We start from the raw sequence: 11,506 nt of genomic DNA, 5'->3' as shown, positions 1-11,506 counted from the left end.
TCACCGAAGCACCATAAATAGTATCCATAAAACCAGCCAATGCCTCTGATTCCCGAGCATGCACACCCCTAAAGAAACTTACATCCCAAAAGAGAACTCCATTATCAAGCTTCATAAGCTCAGCCACACTAGCCTCCTTGTCTCTGCAAAATCTATACAATTCCGGATAACAGACTGCAAGGGAAGTCTCACCACACCAATGGTCTTGCCAGAATTTCACTCTTGACCCATCCCCAACATCAAATAGAATATAGCGAGAAAAAGAACGCCATCCCTGACGAATATTTTTCCATAAACCCACACCATATGGACCATTAACAGGTTTAGTACACCAGCTACTAAATGTTATGGTTTGTGCCTTTGAAAAACTATTTGAACAATTTGGTGGGTTATTCTTATGAAAAGCATGACAACTATGAAGTTTTGAACTACTTATTGCTTATCCGGAAAACATAATTAGATATATACAGATAAGGAAGAGTTTCTTAGAAAAAAAAAAAAAAAGAGTTTAAATGAGAACCCATATCCAAAAAATTTGCCACTACCAGTAAAGGTTTATATCATATTTTATTTTATTATTATATATGATTTAGGCTTGGGTATTTTGGTTGGGTTGGTTTTGATTAAGGTATTTGGGTTTTAATTGTCTTGGATGTTTGTAGTTCTTTTGGGCTCTAATATATATTTTACTGTGAAGGATACTTTGATGAATGTTTTCTTTCATTTTTTTTAATTCTTTTTTTATATAAAGGTTTGGGAAGAGTTTGAGACTTGCATTTTCTTTTCTTTTTTTCAGCTAAAAGTACTTGCCTCTTTGTAGTAAAAAAATTTCAGCTGAAGTTTTGGACTTTCTTTCATAAAGCCAGTGAGTTAGACTGCTTAGATTTGTTGCAAATGTGACTTTTACTTGAAACCATCAACTGACAATCAGGTGGAATGTGCTCTCATGGCATTGGGCAATCTTGATGACTCTTGCAACTACTATATATTGGCTTGCAAGAAGGAATGGGAGGACATGCATTTATTATAGCAGTGATTTTTCCAGAGAGTTTAGTTTGATTTGCATTCTGCATATTGAAATGCTCCCTCAAACATAACTATGTTAGCTTTAGTAGTTACAGAATGATTAGTATACATTTGAATCCTATACTGATATCCTAGTATTTATCTTTATGGGATATTTGTTTCTGGAATTCTTCCAACATTTTCTTCTTGTGACTTTACATGAAATTCTATCCCTTCAGGTCCTTCATTTGATTCTAGAATTCTTCCAACTTTTTCTTCTTGTCTCTCCTACATTCTCAGGTCTACTAGGCTCAGACACAGGTTGGTTGACAGTAACAATTTGGTCGTTTTCAGTCTTTACAGATTCATTGTGTATCACCCAAGAAAACTTCTTTTGCGTTTGTTTCAGTTGTGCCACCGCGACTGATAACATCTTCTTGTGCATCATCTATGAATTCCACTGATGCATTATTTTCAAGTGTGATAGTTTCTACCTCTTTCAGTCCAAAAAAAAAAAAAGTGTGATAGTTTCACTCTTCAGTTGTGATAGAGTGGCTGATTTCATCCAAAATTAAGTTGTCTGGTGGTTTTCACCATTAAAGTTTTCCGTATCATCTAAGACATCTATCTTGTTAGTTTCTATTGTGATAGCGTGGTCATAGCCACCCTTAACAGGGACCTCTTCTGTATCATCATCGAAATAATCCTCTTTTGCATTCAGTGCAAGCATAATTGACACTAGCCAAAAGAGAGATGCATCCAAGGACGCTAAAGCAGCACCACCAATGAGACCTTTTTTAGCTGTGGAACAATCTGGGTTGCGACGTATGTTGCATGACAGGTGAAGTTGCTCGATTATGGTCAGTCACAATAAAAAAGTGGCCCCAATTGCAGATGTAGATCTGCATGCACAATTTTTTAACATAGTTCATTGGATAAATTGATTAAGACACAATAGTTCGTATGACATACGTACGCGTTTCTATAAAATTACTGTGGGACTCGATGTATATTTGCCACCTGCAGGCTAAATCAAAGCCCAGAAGAACAAAAATCATATATTCATATATTTATCAAAAAGGAAAAGAAAAGAAAAATTATTGCAGCACTAATTATGAAGGAAATTACACATTAGGGCAGCAGAAAAATAGTAACAACTAATTCGAAAAATAATAAATTACCTAAAATGGTAAAGTGAAGAACAAGTTGATATCTTATAAATGTGTACAACATTTTTGTCTCCAATATAGTTTGTTGTGATTCAATGTTTTTATGTAGAGAAATAATATGTCCACAACATTTTCACAATATTTTTACAACAAATCTTATGTGGTATGTTGTCACTGGTTATTATTATTAGGGTAAAAAAGTAATCTTAGTGTTAAGTTCAAATTTGAACCAATAACAATTAACCACCTATGATTTATTATGAAAATGTTGTAAAAATAATGTGGATGTAGCATCTCTTTTTTATTTAATATTTTGATTTGGGTTACATCACTGACATGTTGCTTCACAATGTGCACCACTTGTGACTGTCGCCAAAGAGGATCAGGGTGAAAATCAATGAAAAGTATAGCAACTTGAAGAATTAAGAAAGGAAAGGCAAGAAAATGAATATGAGGCATGCATAAGGAGTAATATACGATGAAGAAACTTCAAAAAAATATTTATATGTATTCACAAAAGGAGGAAAAAAAAAAAAAAAAAGCTACGCCTATTCTTCAAGAGATTAAAAAAAAAGAAGAGAAAATCGAAAAGAAATTAACCATTGCCTTCATCCTACGGGCCTCTGGAAAACTAAGATTTTTTTTTTTTTTTTTTGAGAAACGAAAACTGAGATTTGTTTGATTATAAATAAGGAAAATAATAGAATGTATACACACATGATGATAAAAATTCATTACTTCGTACTTTGATGTCTTGACATTACGGATTCAGAATCTTGTTGGAAATTTACGTTAAATAAGTGCATTTATCTGTCTCCTCCCAGTTGATTACTGTTTATTTAGATTTTTAATGATTTGCGCGTTCCAGTTAGTGCAACCGATTAAAGCTTTTGCTATCATTGCACACTCTTAGTGTGAATGTCACTCCACAAGTATAAATGTTTGTGGGGTGTGGATGGAAAGAGCCGAGGTTCAAATCTCCAAGAGGAAGCTTCACACATATATACACTTAGATTATACTATAGTAGAAAAAATTTCTATCTTGTATAAAAAAAATTAAGACTTTTGTTAGAAATTTGGAATTCTAACTCCATCTACACTAAAAACAAATTTATGGCTTAGTTTGATGATAAAAGGTAATTACTATGAAACATCATATCTTAAAATTCTATCGTATCTATAGCAAAAAAAAAAAAAATTAATGACTAATATTTTTTTTATAGAATTAATCACTAATAATTTAGAGTAGTCTAATTTATCCAGCTAGTAAGCTGGCATCTTTAAGGCAACTCCTATTTAGTTTTGGCTTCTCTATTTAGAGTCCAAATTTGGTAAGGACGGGATGTAAAACTCCTGTTTTACACATCTAATAATAAATTGTCACATCAATTTTTTACTTAAGGAGAAATATACTCTACCTCAGCTAATAACATCTCAATTAACTTCCATTTTCATCAACGACTTTGATTTTAGAACAAGCTGAAGCCCAAATCTCATCATTTCCTATACAAAATAAAATACAAATCTGAAATCTCATTGTTTCCAGCATTGTTGTTGAAGTTTTAATTTTTCAAATAAGAAATCTCATCGTTTTTGCAAGTTTGCTCAAGTTTTAATTCTTCTTGATTTCTTCTTTTTCCCAAAATGGATTTCGAGATTTCTCAATCGTTTCCATCGTTCACTCAAGTGAATACTGCTGAGATTTCTTAATCGTTTCAGCAGCATCGTTCCAATCGCAGTTGTTGTCAAATCCTACGTTTCATGTCATGATCTCTAAATTTTTTTTCTCTTTTTTCCCAAAATAGATTTCAAGATACTGACTCTTCATGTAAATTTGAAAATTTGCTTTTAACCTTGTCATTCAGATTTATGTATCTACTCTATTGCGTGACGAGAGAAGTAGATAGATTTTCATAAAGTTGTACTGGTTTATTTGAGTTCTTCCAATTTTTTCATTTGTTGGGTGTATATTGCTTTTGATTTAATGCAATTTGAGTTTTGTGAAGCATATATTAGTATGGATGGTAAAATCTTACTTTTTGGATTTAAAGATATACTGAACATTGGCCTGGATGAATTAGTGTTCTTTGAAATAATGAACCCATTCACCCGTATATATGTCACACCCATAGTGCAGGAATTTTAATATCAGTCAAAAGATATGTTGGTTAGTGCATGAATTTTTTAATATCAGTCAATAATGCTTCTTAATGCTTTTGGATTTTTTTTTAGAGAGTTGAAACTTATGACATTCGTTCTTAATGATAGCTCTTTATCATTAAACCAAGATACTAATTAGTTTTTGGTATAGACAATGATTGAACCTTGAATATCTTATTTAACAATTAAAAACTTTACCAAGTTAAACTAACTTTACCAATCAAATAAATAGTTTTTTTTTTCTTTTTTGATGCGAGGTCAAAGAAATAGTTAAATGGATCCAATCTTCTTTTTTCTGTTTTTGAGAAGATAAAATGCATCCAATCTAAGTGAATAATTTCTAAAAATACAATAAGTAGAGAATTTATTCCTGATTTTTTTCACTTATTTATTTGGGTAAGAAATTATTTTGTCAAAATAATTTTCGTAAAGCTTTCTAAATGACGTAATGATCACCGATCACTTATCACAGATTGGATTTTAGGTGAGTAATCAAAATTCAAAAGCAACGACTAGGTTGAGCGCAGCATAACATTTTGGTGTGGAGGCACATGCACCATACTGGATACCTTTGCTGTTAATTCTTACGTTCAGCTTCATAAGATAAGATTTGAAAATGGTACTAGAGTTGTGAACATCAACAAACATTCAATTGTGTCGATTCATTGTAATCATTCGTGGTACTAACTAATTACAACAAAATAAAGGGACTAAATCACAAAATTGCATAAGAAAAGGGAGGGGTAAATAGCAAAAATGTGATTGAAAGGAAAGCCAGAAACTTCGTAGAATTCATCACCTCCCAAGACTCCCAAAAAGTAAAAGTCAAGAAAGGAATTTAAAATTAAAAGTGGCCTTGCAGGTAGTGGCAAGTTGAGGAGCTAGAGTCAGTGGGCCCCAGACGTAGAAAAATACACACCATACCCCCAAACCACGTTTTAAAAGTCAATATTATTATTATTAATTAAAATACCTAATAATACCACGCACTAGTGCCGTATAGAAGAAAAAAAAGAACAAAGACCACCGAAATTATAGTTATAACTTATATAGATAGTGGTAGAAAATATAGAGATAGAAGCAACCACGCAAAAGGCCACAAAGCACATACCCTAGGCTTTAGGTTTTGGATTAGATTCTCTCTTCCTTTTTACAGTGAAATAAAAAGGAAAAGCAATGAGCAAAATGTTGATGACACCTAATGAATTGCCTATTCTTTTACTTATAATTTTTCATGCTCATTGTTGATTGTGAAGTTTGGCAAAGTCATTGTTTTGAACAACTTTGGTCTTGTAACCACTGATGATATGCAAAGTTCAAGGATTGGCCATATAATCTTACTTTGTGTCAAAGCCCTTTACAAACTTATTGAAAGGCTGCACTGGCATTTTTAGCATGTGCAATGATCTCTCTTTAAATTATAACATCATGTTTAATTGTTTATTGTGGGTAAAGAAAATGCAATATAGATATATGTTAATAACTGACAGAGTTTGAAAATTCACTAAAAATTTTCCATTTCATCTCTTTTCCTTGGAAACCCAAATTCTATGTATTATTAACATAAAGACATTATTTGTTATTTTCCCACTCAGCATTATGTGGCTCATTCTTTTTTCATTTTTTTGGTATTCAGGTATTTTTATGAAAAACACACGGAGTTTAAAGATTCATGTTAGGACATTAAACTCTTTGCTACAACTCACCAGCCAAGACATTATACCATTTGCTAAAACTCACCAGCCAATCTAATGAACAAGATTCAAAGGAGACAAAACCAAACAAGGGAGCGACTACAAGCAGAGAAGCATGATCACTAAGACAAAACAGTAAAGTATATTTTAGTGGTTGAGTAGGGTGTTCAAATGGACCTTGCTCTTGTTGTATGTTCATGGAATGAATTTGAACTTCCAAGAGGAAGAATGCAATTAAGGACACCAGATTGAATGAGAATCTTGATACTATTATAGGTGGAGTCAATAGTGATTTCTCTATGTGTTAAACTTCTGGATCCATGTCAATAGTGATTTCTCTGTGTGATAAATTAGCAATGAATAAAACAAATGAAAACTTTTTCATTGTATTAGCACTGAAAAATTATGTTGCTAAAGAATGAATGAAAAATTATAAACCTGTCACATTTTTTTCTTCAGAAAGTTTCTAATCTAAAATAAAACCTGTGACATTCATGTGAAATAAAACCAATCACAATTCGAAATATAGGACGGAGGTCCAGCAAGGTATGCAGTCGTAAACAAAGGTCTGGCGAGGTTTGTGGCAGGAGACAGAGGAGCTGAAAAGGAGGGAGATGAGATTTTAAGGACTCTTTTTCACATCTAGTATGATAATGTGAGATAGAGTTTTTTTTTTTTTTTTAAGATGTTATTAGGTGTATTAAGATGTATTGGTTTTACTGTAAGTCTTAAGTAAAAAAGCTAATGTGGCATGTCCTTATTGGCAAGGGTTTACACCCCATCCTTATTAAATTTATTCTCTTAGTTTAGATATGAGCTTGTTAATTTCAATATAAAATCAACAAATGGATAAATATAAATTTGACTATTTGTTGGCAGGTTGATCATGAGAGCTACTTGAACTTTAAAAAATACTCAATTAGAATTTTAAAAATTCACTTGGTTGATAACTATTGATGTAAAACAAGGCTATCACTCATCACAATTGATTTATTATGTAGCGATGTAATCATTGGCATAAAATATATCAATTTATGTTACATTAATAATTTACTTTTTAGTTGCCACTTCAAGAGCTTTATAGTCTAACGTTTTCCATGAAAAGCTTTGGGAATTATCTTAGAACTAGTAAGTTTCCTGTGCGATGCACGGATAATGTTATAATGTTTTATGTAAATTTGTTTTTGGAAAATATTATATATATATTATAGCATATTTATTATAAAACTTTGTTAGTAATGAGTTCATCATAAAAAGTAACAATTATAAATTACACACATATATCTATTATAATTATTTTGTTCAAGTAATGAGCAATAAGGAAAACAACTTGGAGTAATATTGTATAATAAAAGTTGATAAAAACATATTAATTATTCTATATTATTGATTTTTATTATGTGATGTAATAAAAAACTTCATTACGATTTTTTCTTCTTCAATGCTTTGTTATTGTGGTTTGGTGACGTTTGTTGTCATCATCAGCTTCTCAATCTTCAACATTTGAAATTTAGTCCATCCATAGTTGCATCATTTGTGTTAATTACTAATGAATTGGCACTGAGAGATTCTTGATTAGATATTACAAAGTTTGGACTTTGTCGCTAAGATTTTTCATAGGTATTTGCATTTATATTAAATTTCAATGATGTGACAGTTTTTTGTAAATTTTTATTTTTGTTAATTTTGGAATAGTGCAGCAAAAAGAATTAACATAGCATGTTGAATTGTGTTTTTTTTTTCCTTCCATACATTTTTATCATTTGAATGCGCATCAAAAATCTTAGTAATTATGTAATTTTCAAAACCTTCTTTTAGATTGAATTCATTCAAATGAAGTAGAGAAATCTATTTTTTCTTAATTTTTTTTTCAAATCACGTGGGATTTCTTCTCCAATATCAATATTTTTACAATAATTTAAATAAGTCATACCTTAGTTTATTTTTCAGCAAGATCTCGATCTTGTAGATTTATTTAGGATTTTCTCGGCATCTCAATCAAATATCACAAACTCTGTTTTGTCAGTTGCATTAAAAACTTCAATTTGAATCTTGTATCTAAAGTAGTTTGCAATTGTATATATATAGTAGTTATAGTGAGATAAATATATTATAAATATTTGGAGAGTATGTAATTAATGTGAATGCCTCTAACTTTGGGATAGAAAGATTTATTTTTGTTTTACATTTTGCACACCAAAATGATCCTGTTTGTAATTTGACATTCCTTTCACAAAGTACGCACAAAATGTAATACGAACCCATTGTTGTATCAATGTTACTTATTATTGCAATATCCTAGCAATTCACATCTTGCAATGAACTTTGAAATTAATATGTATTAGTTTTTTAATGTAAATAATATGATCTATTATTATATTTTTATATAAATTAGTATGTATTAATAAACCTTTTTTGTAAGATCTCATTCAATGCATTTTATCTTTACTGTCTTCATATTATTTAAAGATAAATCCTCCTATGAAAATTGTTTTGCATATATTTTTGGTATTTCTTGTATAGGATCATGTTTTTGACCATTCCTATCATTTGAATTTTTTTAAAAGAAAATATTAAGTTAATGGCATTTTGTGAGATAGTATATGCATTTATTAGACTTTTTTGTTTTTATAAATTTTAGAAATATGTACTTGTCAATTATTTCAGCAACTTGAGAGATCTCAAGATTTATATATATTTTTGTTGCACTGGTTGATGATAGAGAATTTGTTTGCATAAATTGCATAGAATATTATTAATAGACAAAAGCATATTGAATTGAAATTGGGGGAAAATGAAGAGATATTTCATGAGAATAAGATTTTCTAGAAGTATTATCTATACGTGGGGGAGGAAGAAGAGAGTTTGTAAGAGGGTAAGAGTTTTTGTTTTGATTTACACGTGAGAATGGTCAAACTTGGGTCATAAAATGTAAGGTAAGAACTGGGCCTGAGTTTTTTATAAGGTTTGGTCTACTTTTAATAGGTAATCAATTTTATAGTGAATAACTTTTGGTCTAATTGGTCTAATTGTCAAGAATAGTTCATATCAATATAATAGTAAAAATAAGTTACTATGATCTATTGGGTAACAGTAAAAAAAACTTAATAAAAAGATGTAAAAAAATGATAAATTTATATAATAGTAAAAATAAGTTACTATAATTTATTGGGTGACAGTAAAAAGAACTTAATGAAAAAAGGTAAAAAAGGTTAAATGCAATAAGTTACTATGATCTATTGGGTAACAGTAAAAAATTAAAAAAAAACTTAATAAAAAGAGGTAAAAAATGCTAAATTTATATAACAGTAAAAATAAGTTACTATGATTTATTAGGTAACAGTAAAAAGAACTTAATGAAAAAAGGTAAAAAATGTTAAATGCAATATTAGAATGCCACGTGACAGGACTTCATGCACTCTCACATAAGGTCTTTGCTTTTATATATATATATATATATATATATATATATATATATATATATATATATATATATATATATATTGATTTGCTTTAAATTTTTTATAATTCATGAAAAACTGCTTTTAAGGATACCAATTAAATGAGTACACAAATTGCTCATCATCAGTCTATTATTCCCTTTTAATTAGGAAAGAAAGTAGAAGTAGCTTATTGAACTACTCCATTAATATGCTTAGTTTTTACTTCACAATTTAAATTTTGTTATTATGATATAATTGATTTTGATAAATAAATAAATAAATAAATATATATATATATTAAAAAGTTACTAAAATTGATTCCTTTATAAAAATCCATTGAAAAGGTACAACAGAATATTGTGTTATTACTAAGTTTTTCAATGAAATTTGTATTTGAATAAATGATAATAAGTTTATAAATTCTTTAAAAAAAATTATGTTGGGATAAGATTTTCACCCATTAAATCCTTCAATTTCCTCAAATTTTTAGTCAAATGCCAGACACTTGATATATATTTAATTTTGTATGATTGATAAAAATTGAAAGAAAGTTGAATATTTAAATAGGAGGGGATCTTATTCTTATCCCAACCTAAATTAGAATAAATTAGCTTTTTTAATAGGAGGAATTCCTTAGAAGATGGGGTTAGGGGTTTTGAACCCAACACCTCATGGATTTCGTGACATTTTTAGAACCATTATACCAACTTATTGAGGTTTTAAGTATTTAGTTTAGATATGAGCTTATTAATTTCAATATAATATAAAAAAGTATAAATTTGAGTACTATTTGTTGGCAGGTAGATCATAAGAGCCGCTTGAACTTTAAAAAAAAAAAAAAAAAAAAACTCAATTAGAATTTAAAGATTCACTTGGTTGATAACTATTGATATAAAACAAAGTCATCACTCATTGCAAGTGATTTATTATGTAACAATGTAATCATTGGCATAAATTATATTGATTTATGTCACATTAATAATTTATTTTTTAGTTGCCACAAGAGCTTTATAGTTTAGTGCTATTTACTGATTTCTTTATAAAAAGAATCAAAATTCAAATTCTCATTTTCCAGTTTTGGAAATAATTCAATTATTTAAGAAGGAAATTACTTTATTAAAGGGGAAAAAAAATAAAATTTACTTTCAGGTCCCATGCTATGAACAACATAAAGAAAAGACCGAAAGTAAAAGTATTCCCTTTAAGAATTGTTACTAGCTCGCTCTACAAGAGTTGGCAGTGAAATTAAAACATAGTTGTTTTGGTAATTCTATTATAAGAGATATTTTCTGTTAGATCATAAATATTTCAGAAGGTGCTTACGTTGTAGATTGGGGGTGGACGACATATGCACCTTTTGTAAGCCTCAACCAAATTAGGCTACTTTCAGGTTAATCATCTCATCAGGCTCTATGCATGATGCTGATAATTTTGGTAACAAATTGATTTCTTGTCATTGGTACCGAGGGTTTGGGAATCAGCCAGAATGAAATGCAATGTCCACACCTATCGTCAATGATAATTTGGCCCTACAAAAACTCATAGACATAAAGGCATATATAATAATCAAGATTTAATTGAGGATGGCAAAGAGAATGTACCATGCATATGAACCCAGGGAATTAAGAGAGACAGAAGTAGCTATAAAATATGAAGCTCCAAAATTTGGTATTTTTGTATGGATGCGGTGAAAGTGTTATCTTATAAGCTCTATTATGTAATACCTATCAAAACTTTTATTTTCAAAAAGTAAAAGCAAGTTACTTTCTTTTCAATTTGGTATTTTGTGGATTTTCAAGGGGTTGGTCAACATATGATGACTTATAAGTACCATATAGGACTCTTGGAAAATTTCATGACTATTGACTTATAAGCACCAATTGGACTCTTTGGAAACTTCACAGCTACCATTCAACATAATAAGGCCATGATGAGAAGGGAGGAGAATTTCATTCAAATGAGAAAAGGAGAAAAGGATAGCAGAATATATGGTACAAGACCAGAAAAACACAAAAATCCATAAGCAAATAGGTAT

The sequence above is a fragment of the Castanea sativa genome, chromosome 11, assembly GCF_040712315.1.
Source record: "Castanea sativa cultivar Marrone di Chiusa Pesio chromosome 11, ASM4071231v1".
Taxonomy (NCBI): Eukaryota; Viridiplantae; Streptophyta; class Magnoliopsida; order Fagales; family Fagaceae; genus Castanea; species Castanea sativa.
This window is presented reverse-complemented; position numbering follows the sequence as displayed.